This window comes from Papio anubis, chromosome 1 (assembly GCF_008728515.1).
Source record: "Papio anubis isolate 15944 chromosome 1, Panubis1.0, whole genome shotgun sequence".
In the NCBI taxonomy this organism is placed as follows: Eukaryota; Metazoa; Chordata; class Mammalia; order Primates; family Cercopithecidae; genus Papio; species Papio anubis.
This window is the reverse complement of record NC_044976.1, coordinates 3,221,820-3,234,117: the sequence shown is the minus strand read 5'-3', so window position 1 is coordinate 3,234,117 and position 12,298 is coordinate 3,221,820. Positions and strand designations below refer to the sequence as shown.

General features: G+C 42.0%; 1 long non-coding RNA gene across 1 annotated transcript in view; it reads right to left on the bottom strand.

Annotated features, from left to right (window-relative positions):
- Positions 1 to 5,018: 5,018 nt before the first annotated feature.
- LOC103875603 overlaps positions 5,019 to 12,298 on the bottom strand; it is a 29,471-nt gene continuing 22,191 nt past the window's right edge. The window contains exon 2 of the long non-coding RNA XR_001900630.3: positions 5,019 to 5,258. This is a non-coding gene — a long non-coding RNA (uncharacterized LOC103875603). The remainder of the gene's footprint in view (positions 5,259 to 12,298) is intronic.

The window sequence follows — 12,298 nt, the reverse complement described above, 5'->3', positions numbered from 1 at the left end:
GCTGTCAGCTCTGCCTCAGAGTGGGCTGTCTCTTTTATCATGTTTCCTGGGTAGAGAAGGTGAGTCCCTCATCCTCAGGGCCCTCTCCCCTCCTCAGCAGGGCCAGTTTGGGGGTCCTAAGCCCACATGCCAGTGAGACCACAACATCTGCACGCTGCATGCCGGGTACATGGGTGCATGCCTGGTGCACACCTGCTGGTTCTCTCCCTGATGTTGTGAATCGTGCAGCCAAGGGCAGTTGTTGTGGGGAGGGGCCTCCTCCCACTGCCCCTTCGCTGGGTGAATTCAAAAGTTAGCACCACAGGCTGGAGGAGGCTGACCCTGCTTCCCAGCGCTTGGAGGCCTCCAGACACCCTGAACAGGGACTTGCTTCAGGAGCCTTCACTCACTCCCTCCAATGCCCTTGCACTACTGTATTGCACAGCTCTCCATATGGGCTCCCCCTTGACTGGCCCCTTTCAAATGACACCACCACAGCGGGCTGTAAAACTGCAGCAGGGACAAGCCCACTCAACTGGTATGGCACATGTAGAGCCCCCCGCGTTTCTTTACATAGTCTCCTCTAGGTGCCTTCATCATAAACACAGGCTCTCGACCCACCCTTACACCTGCCCAAGACCTCACCTGAGGGGACCCTCCACTCACATTTCTACCTGGGCACTCAACATCCCCACAGGAGGTCTCTGGGTTCCTGAAAGCACAAGGCGGGGTGAATGCTCCTTGCCCACCCATACGCTCCCCAAAGCTCTTCCACCCAGCCTGCTGCAGCCCCACCCCTGGCAATGGCAGCTCCACCCACCGATCATCCAGTCTGGAAACTGGGAGTGACTTTTGATGGCATCCTCTTCCTCAGCCTCCACTTCCAATCCTTCCCCTTCAGACCCCATCTCAAGCCTGCTTCTCTGTCTCCATGTCACATCTTCATCCAGGGAACCAACCCTTCTTTTCCAGGTAGCCACAGGACTCTCCTCATTGGCCCCCTCACATCTACACCTGCTGCTTCCAGTCCAGTCTCCACCTAGAATCTTCTTAAAGCACCTCAGATCTGGCCTTTCCTTTGTGTGGCAGCCTCACAAAGCTCCCACTGCAGAAGAGCACACCTGAGCACCCCCATGCCTGAGGGTCTGCCTGTGGATCACCTCCTGACCAAGGCCCTCTGCCCCTCAGTAATGGCAGCATCAACTTTTCCTCACCTCCTCATTCCTCCTTCTCTCACCAACCTCTTGTCCACCTAGGGCCATGCACATGTGGCCCCACAATCTGGAATGTGCGGCCCCCAGCCCCCATTCTTCCCCAAGCAGTTCCTCTTGGTCTTCCTGGTCTCAGCACATCTGTAAGATGGTTGTCACACTCCCTCCTGGCTTTGTTTGATTCCATTCTAATATTCACCATACTTGAAGTAACTCTTTTTATCTGTTTATTTTTAGTCCCTGATGTGGTTTTGCTGTGTCCCCACCTAAATCTCATCTTGAATTGTAGCTCCCATAATCCCCATGTATCATGGGAGGGACCCAGTGGGAGGTAATTGGATCATGGTGGTGAGTTTTTCCTGTGCTGTTTTGTGATACTGAATAAGTCTCATGATATCTGATGTTTTTATAAAGGCCAGTTCCCCTGCACACACTCTTGCCTGCCACCATGTAAGACATGCCTTTGCTCCTCCTTTGCCTTCCACCATGATTGTGAGGCCTCCCTAGCCATGTGGAACTGTGAGTCCATTAAACCTCTTTTTCTTTATAAATTAGGCAGTCTCAGGTATGTCCTTATAACAGCATGAGAATGAACTAATACAGTCCCCCAACTAAAATATAGTCTCAGTGAGGACAAAAACCTTGTCTGTCTTGTTTGTAAGTATTCCCACTGTCCCTAGAACAGGGCCTCTTGGTGAATATTCATGAAATGGATGGATGGATGAAAGGGTGGATGGATGGATGGATGGATGGATGGATGGATGGATGGATGGATGTCTGGATGGATGGATGGATGGATGGATGGATGGATGGATGGATGGGTTGATGAGTGGGTGGTTAGATGAGTAGATGGATGGATGTGTGGATGGATGAATGGTTGGATGGATGGATGGATGGATGGATGGATGGATGGATGGATGGATGGGTTGATGAGTGGATGAGTGGATGGGTAGATAGATGGATGAGGTGTGTGGATGAATAAGTGGATAGATGGGGGGGTGAATGGATGGGTGGATGAATATTGGGTAGATAGATGAATGACGGATGGGTGCGTGGGTGGGTGGGTGGACAGATGGATGGATGTGTGGATGGATGGATGGGGAAAAGGATAAATGGTTGAATTAATAAATGAAAACAATAATGAGAACAGCTAGCCCTGTTACAGTGCTTACTCTCCATTTGGGGCTTTACATGTCTGTTCTTACAAATCCCTTTGAAGTGGGCACACTTATTGACCCATTTTATAGATAAGGAGCCTGAAACTCAGAGAGATGAATCAATTCATGCAGGGTCTGAAAAGATTATTGATGAAGTGCTGAGGCCACGGAGAGAGAGTTCAGCAGATTTTCATTTCTGTTTCCTGTTCTTGTTCCATCCATACCACCCAGCTGCTCTTTTCAAGGGGTGTAACCTTCAGAGGATCTGCTGTGAAATGGGATGGGGTTGGATGAGCCACGTAGGGAGATGGGAGCTGCAATGGAGGGAGGCACTTCTACTCATCTTCATCTTGACTTGGAAGCCTCCCTTGAAATCGACAGATTGCACCAAAGCAGTGGCTTCTGCTCAGAGCGAAGGGTGGAATTCGGCCACACAGAGTATCACACTAGGGGACCATCCCTGCTGATCAGAGGCTGGAAGGCATTAGTTGGGAGTCTGGGAGGAGAACAGAGAACAAGGGGCAGCTGTGAAGATCCCAGGCCCCAAGCTGTTAAGGAACCAAGACACACAGGGTCTGAGCCTGTGTCAAGCCTCCTGGGAGCTGGCAGGGTAGGCATAAAAGCAAAATGACCCACCCAGACTCAGGACCACCAATTAGTCCTGTTTATTTGGGAATTTCCAGGTGACAGCACTAAAGTCTTACATCCCAGGGCTTTCCTGGGACTGTCTGAATTTTAAAACTGAAAGTCCTACATTCCAGAAACTCCCTTAGTGCTGGAGAAGCCAAGATATTTGGTCACCCTGCCGGGTCCCCATCCAGAGAAGGGCAACCAGGTCATAAAAGTACCTGCAAGGATGTGGCACTGTTTCTACAGGAGCCTACTGTGGGAAGAGACCCAGAGCTGCTCCCACTAGCCCCCCGGCTCCCTACCCAGGAAGAGATGTTTGCCAATGTCTCTGCTCCTCTGGGTGATGTCCTGGCTCAAGAACTGGTATCTGTCAGTTATCACCTGATTCCCTGAAGGCTGAGCAAGGCTGGTTTTGCAGTTCTCTTTTGTGTTGTAATTGGTTTTCTTTTTATCAGTTGTGGAAATGTTTCTTCATATTCTTTGAAGGAATTGCTATGGATTGCTTGTGAAATCCTGAAATATTTTCCCTTGACTCATAAGTCCAAGGGGGTGCCCTGACCAGCATGGATGGTGCTACACTTGTAGCAGGGCAGGGCCAGGGACACAGGCCCCCAGTCTGGACACAGGCTCCCAGGGGGATTCTGCTCTCGTCCCTTCCTGGCTACTGTGTGGAAACAGGATTAGAGGCCCCCTGCCTCCATGGGCTCACTCATGTCTGAAGTTATTACACAGCTTCCTCCAAGTGGGAAAATATTAGCTAATTTTTCCTATTATCACTAATTTAGACCTGGGGAAAGAATTAACACTAAGTATGATTTAGGGATTTTTTTTTCATAAGGACTTGGAAATAACAGACTGGATGATGAACTAATGGGAAAGTCAATGAACCATTGGCTCACACAGCCCTTCACAGGGCACTTTCAAGAACCTGAAGTTGAACATCAATTGGGGGAAGCCAGACAATGTCATGCAGTCTCTCTGATCCTGACCTTTTAGAAAAATCAACACATTTCAGGCATGTCAGGGCGAAAATAGCAAGGAGAGTTTGGACATCTACCAAAACATCAACATTTTATCTTCTGCTCTTTTGATTAATTTCCATTTTTTTCATCCTTTTACCACACAGGTCTTGGCAATTAACCGAGTATAACCTCTCATACGTTCCCAGACACTGTTGCCCCCAGATACTACCCCCATGTCTACAGGCAGTGCCCTCAGTTCTCTTACTGTCTTCTGGGGGAAACTGGCTCCCAAAGGCCCCTAGTCCCAAGTGACTTGGAGCAGATTTTCAACCTTCTTATTCACAGAACCCTGGTGCCCTTTATCATGGATGTGGCTGTGTCTCTAATGGTAGCCCCCTAGGGATCGCAGATAAAGAACTATGGTCCAGAGTAGATAGCCAGCCCAACCAAAACCTCACAGTTCGTAAGTGGTAGAGCCAGTGTGCAGCAACTGAGCCTGCATCTGACACCTGTGCTCCCTGCCACTGCCCTGTGTGGCCTCTCTAAAGGGCCTGGAGCATCAGCCATGCTGGATAAGCTGGCACTCAATACTGTGGTAGAAGAAGGCAGGTGTTTAGAGTTAGAAGGTGTCACAGAGAGGCCCTATTTTGTGTTCTGTGAATGAATTAACTCATCAACTATTTATTGGGTAAGCAGAGGAAACAAACAGGAACCTTGAAAATTTCTGGCTTTGAGAAGCTTCTGGAAGACCAGAGGAAGCAAAGATACCCAGTTGATCAAGGTGCAATGGCACCCGTGTAACAGAGGATGTCATGAATTCCTTCGGTAGCTCAGGGGGCAGTAGGAGGGAGGTGTTACTGTGGGGTGCAGCCTCTCTACTGGGCTGAAAGAAGTTCACTGGGGAGGGGAGAAGGAGAGAGATGTTGCCCGTAGAGAACCTGAGATGCAGAAAAGTACAGCATGTTCTGGCAAGGGGGCTTGGGGGAGGACTTGGAGGAAGTCAAGCTGGAAAGGCAATCACTTATTTGCAGCCCCCAACAACTGTGTGAAAAAAGAAAAACCTTCAACCTCATGAGCACTTTTCACAATTGCATATTTAGTTAATCCTAGTTACATGCTTGGCTAGAATGATAATTTTAGCTGACTGATGTTTCCGTCACAGAGAATAATTACTCTACCCTTGATAGGCTTTCGTGAAAAATCCATGTTCTACAAAATGACACTGCATGAGATAATTTGCACAGTTCCTGGGAGGATGATCTCTGGCATGCAATTCGCAGACCTGCCATTTCTGCCTCAGGTCACGTCCTTCGTCATGCCTGTAAAATATCAAACTCAAATAATCCAGTCATACCAAGTCTCCATTTTCTTGGAAGAGTATAGCATGGATAAGTCTGTTGCACTAAATAGTCTAGATAAATACTAATAGGGACGATAACAGCTATCACTTCTTGAGCATGCACCAGAACCCAGGACTATACTAAAGTATGCTCTTTTTCTATATATTTAAACACATTCATTCTGCATAGATGAAGTAGACAAATTAGGATTCTTATTTTACAGTTATCAAAGTGCAAGTTACTGAACCTCTCTAAATTCCAATTTCACACAGCTCAGAAGTAGCAAGAATGAGATTTGAACCAACACAGGACCGGCTGCCGAGCTAGGACGGGCACACATCACTGGCAGAGTACACACTTGTACAACCAGTCTGGAAAAATGTTTTTCAGAACCTACTCAAGAAAACACCTTCTTAACCTAGGCCCCAGAGATTCCACTCTTAGGTAAACACGTAAGAAAAGTGAGCACATGTATCCACCAAATGATATGCACAAGGATGTTCATAGCACCTTTACTGCAATAATAAAGATCTAGAAATACTCAAATGTCCAACAGCAGTAGAATGGATAAATAAATTGTAATATAGTCATACAAAGAAGTTCTGTATAGTAATGAAAAATAACGAAGTACTGCTATATGCGAAAGCATGAATGAATCCCAGGCACATAACAATGAGCAAATGAAACCAGACAAAAGAGTAAAAAACACATGATTAATTTAAATGACGTTTAAAAATAGGAAAAACTATTCTGTGATGGTAGAAGTCTCATTAGGGTTACTTAGGGGATAATGAAGATAACAGGCATGAGAGAGGCTTCCGGGGTGCAGGCAACACCCCAAACCTTGACTTTTGTAGTGGTCACATGGGCATATGCACTTTGTAAAAATTCATCAAGCCATACATTTATGATTTATGCAATTCACTGTATGTATGTTGCACTCCAATCTAATAAAAAAAATTTACAAAAAAAAAAAAAAAGCAAAATAAAAGCTAAAACATACCTATACTGGAAATTAACACTTCTTAAATACAAAAGGCCATTGTGCTTTCACAAGGCCATCACTGAATACATTGGTCTAAACTCATCCTTCACTCTGCAAAGGTTCACTGCAGGTTACACTATGTCAGCCGCCATGCTAGAAGCGTGGTGGTGTTGATGTCTGCCTTCACTGGGATTAATAGCCTGCAAGACGTGCTATGGGAGGTATAAATGATCATTGAATTTCTACTGATTCCAGAATATAGCTGCTGTGAATTTACCTATTTATTGTTTAAATAGCAGGTAATTTTTTTTAAAAGGTCCCACACAGACACTGCCACCCTGCCCCACTGGCACACACATGCACAGACACCCTGCCCCCACTAGTGCTCTACCCCCACCTATGCATGTGTACCCTACTATGTACCACCACTGTTGGCATGCACACATGAGCACGGACCTTGCTGCCACTGCCCCACTGAAGTGCTCTGGCCAGTGACCTCCAGCAGAGTGTTGTTACCAGCAGACTACGAATGAGTCAGCCCCTCCAGTGCAGCAGGTGCTTAACCTTAAGGGACTAGATAACAAAAGCATGGGCCTGATAATAGCCTCCCAGAGTTTCAGCATGTAGCCAGGAGTGCTAAACTGAGCCTTGCTGCCGCAGAATCTTTCAGAAATGAAGCCATTTGACTGAACCCAATTTTTACCACAGTCAAACCCTCAAGGGCATAAAAGAATATAAAATCCAAAGACCCTATCTAAAGGACAACAACTTTAAAGGTTAAAGAAACATCAGACCACACACAAATGAGAAAGAAGCAATGCAAGAATTCTGGCAACTCAGAAAGCCAGAGTGTTTTTTTAAAACCTCCAAACGATTACACTAGTTTTCCAGCAATGGTTCTTAACCAGGCTGAAATGCCTGAAATTATAGACATAGAATTCAAAATCTGCATAGGAGTGGAGATCATTGAGATTCAGGAGAAAGTTGAAACCCAATCCAAGGAATCTAAGGAATGCAATAAAATGATGCAAGAGCTGAAAGATGAAATATCCATTTTAAGAAAGAATCAAACTGAATTGATAGAGCTGAAAAACTCACTATAAGAATTTCATAATACAATTGGAAATATTAACAGCAGAATAGATCAAGCTGAGGAAAGAATCTCAGAGCTCAAGGGCTGGTTCCTTGAATCAACTCAGTTAGACAAAAATAAAGAATAAAGAATAAATAAAACTTTCAAGAAACATGGGATTATGTAAATAGATCAAACCTATGACTGATTGGCATCCCTGAAAGAGAGGGAGAAAGAGCAAGCAACTTGGAAAACATATTTGAGGATATTGCCCATGAAAATTTCCCCAATCTCCCTAGAAAGGTCAACATTCAAATCCAAAAAAATGCAGAGAACCCCTGTGAGATACTATACAAAACAACCATTCCCAAGACACATAATCGTCAGATTCTCCAAGGTCAATGTGAAAGAAAAACATATTAAAGGTAGCTAGAGAGAAGGGGAAGGTCACCTACAAATGGAAATCCTCAGGCTAACAGCAGACTTTTCAGCATAAACCCTACCCTACATGCCAGAAGAGACTAGGGACCTATATTCAGCACTCTTAGAAATTTCAATCAAGAATTTTATATCCAGCCAAACTAAGCTTCATAAGAATAGGAGAAATAAGATCCTTTTCAGACAACAAATATTAAGGGAATTCATAACTACCAGACCTGTCTTACAAAAGGTCTTTAAGGGAGTACTAAATATGAAAATGAAAGACCTTTACTGGCTACCTCAAAAACACATGAAGTATATAAAGTATTGACACTATAAAGCAACTATACAATCAAGCCTGTATAACAACCAGCTAACAACATGATGACAGGACCAAATCTGCACATACCAATATTAACCTTTAATGTGAACAGGCTAAATGCCCCACTTAAAAGGCATAGAGTGGCAAGTTGGATAAAGAAGCAAGACCAAACTGTATGCTGTCTTCAAGAGACTCATCTCACACGTGATGACACTCACAGATTCAAAGTAAAGGGATGGAGAAAAATCTACCAAGCCAATGGAAATCAAAAACAGAGCAGGAGTTGCTATTCTAATTTCAGACAAAACAGACTTTAAACCAACAATGGTCAAAAATGACAAAGAAGGGCATTACATATGATAAAAGGTTCAGTTCAACAAGAAGACTTAACTATACTAAATATATATGCACCCAACACTGGAGCACCCAGATTGATAAAACAAGTTCATAGGCACCTATGAAGAGACTTAGATAACCACACAATAATAGAGGAAGACTTCAACACTCCACCGACAGTCCCAGACAGATCACTGAGACAGAAAACTAATAAAGATATTCAGGGCCTGAACTCAACACTTGACCAAGTGGACCTAACAGACAACTACAGAACACTCCATCCACCAACAGAATATACATTCCACAACATCAGCCATAAAACAATTCTAAACAAATTCTTTAAAACTGAAATCACACCAAACACACTCTTAACAACCACAGTGCAATACAAATAGAAATCAATACTAAGAAGACCTCTCAAAACCATACAATTACATGTAAATTAAACAACCTGCTCCTGAATGACTTTTGAATAAATGAGGAAATTAAGGCAGATATCAAGAAATTCTTTGAAACTAATGAAAACAAAGATACAACAAACCAGAATCTCTGGGACACACCTAAGGCAGCGTTAAGAGGAAAACTTACAGAACTAAACACCCACATCAAAATGTTGGAAAGATTTCAAATTAACAACTTAGCATTGCACCTAAAGCAACTAGAAAAACAAGAGTAAAGCAACTCCAAAGCTAGCAGAAGAAAATCAATAACTAAAATCAGAGATGAACTGAATGAAATTGAAATACAGAAAAAAAATAAAAGATCAACAAAACCAAAAGTGTGTTTTTTGAAAGAAGATTGACAGAATGCTAGCTAGACTAATAAAGAAAAAGGAGAGAGAAGATACAAATAAACACAATCAGAAATGAAAAGGTGACATTACCATCGACTCCACAGAAATACAAGAAAAAACTTTCAGAGATTATTGTAAACTCCTCCGTGTACACAAACTAGAAAATCCAGAAGAAATAGATACATTCCTAGAAATATACAATCTCCCAAGATTGAACCAGGAAGAAAGTGATTCTTTGAACAAACCAATAATGAGTTCTGAAATTGAATCAGTAACAAAAAGTCTATCAACCAGGAAAAGCCCTGGACCAGATGGATTTACAGTCAAATTCTACCAGATGTATAAAGAAGGGCTAGTACCAATACTACTGAAATTATTCCCAAAAACTGAGGTGTAAGGACTCCTCCCTAACTCATTCTATGAGATCAGCATCATTATGATACTAAAACCTAGTGGTGACACAACAAAAAAAGGAAACTTCAGGCCAGTATCTCTGATGAACATAGTCACAAAAATCCTCGAGAAAATACTAACAAACCAAATCCAACAGCATATGAAAAAGCTAATTTGCCATAATAAAGTAGGCTTTATTCCTAGGATGCAAGGTTGGTTCAACATATACAAATCAATAAATGTGATTCATTGAATAAACAGAATAAAAACAAAAACCACATGATTATCCCAATGTATGCAGAAAAAACTATTCGTAAAATTCAACATCCCTTCATGTTAAAAAAAAACCCTCAATAAACTAGGCCTTGAAGGAACATATCTCAAAATCACAAGAGCCATCTATGACAAACCCATAGCCAACATTATACTGAACAGGCAAAAGCTGGAAGCATTCCCCTTGAGACAAGGATGCTCACCCTCACCACTCCTACACAACATAGTACTGGAAGTCCTAGCCAGAACGATCAGGCAAAAGAAAGAAATAAAAAGCAGCTAAATAAGAAGAGAGTAAGTAAGTTGAAGATGATATTACTTTATACCTAGAAAACTCCAAGTCTCTACCCAAAAGCTCTTAAATCTGATAAACAACTTCAGCAAAGTTTCAGGATACAAAATCAAAGTACAAAAATCAGTAGCATTTCTATACAACAACAACATCCAAGCTGAGAGTCAAATCAAGAGCATAATCCCATTCACAATAGCCACAAAAATACAGGAATACAGCCACAAGGAATACAGCTAATTCCTTGGGAGGGAGGTGAAAGATCTCTACAACGAGAATTACAAAACACTGCTAAAAGTAATCAGAGATGACACAAACAGATGGAACATTCCATGCTCAAGGCTAGAAAGAATCAATATTGCTAAAATGCACATACTGCCCAAAGCAGTTCACAGATTCAATGTTATTCCTATCTAACTAGCACCAACATTTTTCATAGAATTAGAAATAACTATTCTAAAATTTAGATGGAACCATGAAAGAGTCAGAATAGCCAAGGCAATCCTAAGGAAAAATAACAAAGCTGGAGACTTCACGCTACCCAACTTTAAACTATGCTACAATGCTACAGTAACCAAAACAGCATGCTCTGGTACAAAAACGGACACATAAACCAATATAACAGGTTACAGAACCTAGAAATAAAGCCACACACCTACAACCATCTGATCTTTGACAAAGTCTATAAAAACAAGCAATGAGGAAAGGACTCCTTATTCAATAAATGTTGCTGCAGTAACTGACTAGCCATGTGCAGAAGATTGAAACTGGTCCCTTCCTCTCACCACAAAAATCAACTCAAGTGGATTAAAGATTTAAATGTAAACCTCAAAACTATAAAAACCCTAGAAGAAAACCTAGGAATTGTCATTCTGGACATAGGTCCTGGGAAAGATTTCATGATGAAGATACCAAAAGTAATTACGATAAAAACAAATACTGACAAATGGAACTAATTAAACTAAAGAGCTTCTACATAAAAAAGAAACTAGCAACATAGGAAACAGACAACTTACAGAATTGGACAAAATACTTGCAAACTATGCATCTGACAAAGGTCTAATATCCAGAACCTATGAGTAACTTCAATCAACAAGCCAAAAACAAATAATCCCATTAAAAATGGACAAAGGACATGAACAGACAGTTCTCAAAAGAAGACATATGCAGCCAACAAGCATATGAAAAAATGTTTAATGATTAGAGAAATACAAATCAAAACCACAATGAGATGTTATCTCACACCAGTCAAAACAGTTATTAATAAAAAGTCTAAAAATAACAGATGTTGGTGATGTTGCAGAGAAAAGGGAACACTTATATACTGCTAGTGGAAATGCACATTAGTTCAGCCACCGTGGAAAATAGTTTGGAGATTTCTCCAAGAACTTAAAACAGAGCCACCATTCAACCCAGCAATCCCACTACTGGGTATACACCCAAAGGAAAATAAATCGTTCTACCATAAAGACACATGCATGCCTATGTTCATTGCAATACTATTCTCAATAGCAAAAGCATAGAATTAACCTAAATGCCCATCAACAATGGATTGGATAAAGAATGTGTGTTACATATACACTATGGAACGCTACACAGCCATAAAAACAGAATAATGAGATCACGTCCTTTTCAGAAACATGGATGGAGCTGGAGGCCATAATGCTAAACAAATTAATCCAGGAACAGAAAACCAATATCACATATTCTCACTTATAAGTGGGGGCTAAACATTGAATACACATGGACACGAAGAAAGCAGCAGGGTCTACTTGAGAGTGGGGGCTGGGAGGAGGGTGAGGATGAAAAAACTGCCTATTGGGTACTATCCTCATTACCTAGGTGATGAAATAATCTCTACATCAAACCCCAAGACACACAACTTACCCATGTAACAAACCTGCATGTGTACCTCCTGAACCTAAAATAAAAGTTGGAAAAAAATAAATTTAATTTAAAAACAAAATGTAGTTGTCTCCTGTTATTTGGGTTTTAATAACCAAGAATTTATTCTATAGAGAGAGAATCCCCTTCAAAATACAAAATATACTTCAATATTTAGAAAAGGAATCATCTCCACATCATCGCCTGCAACTCCAGCACGATGCTCATCACTGTCATTATCATCATCACCAT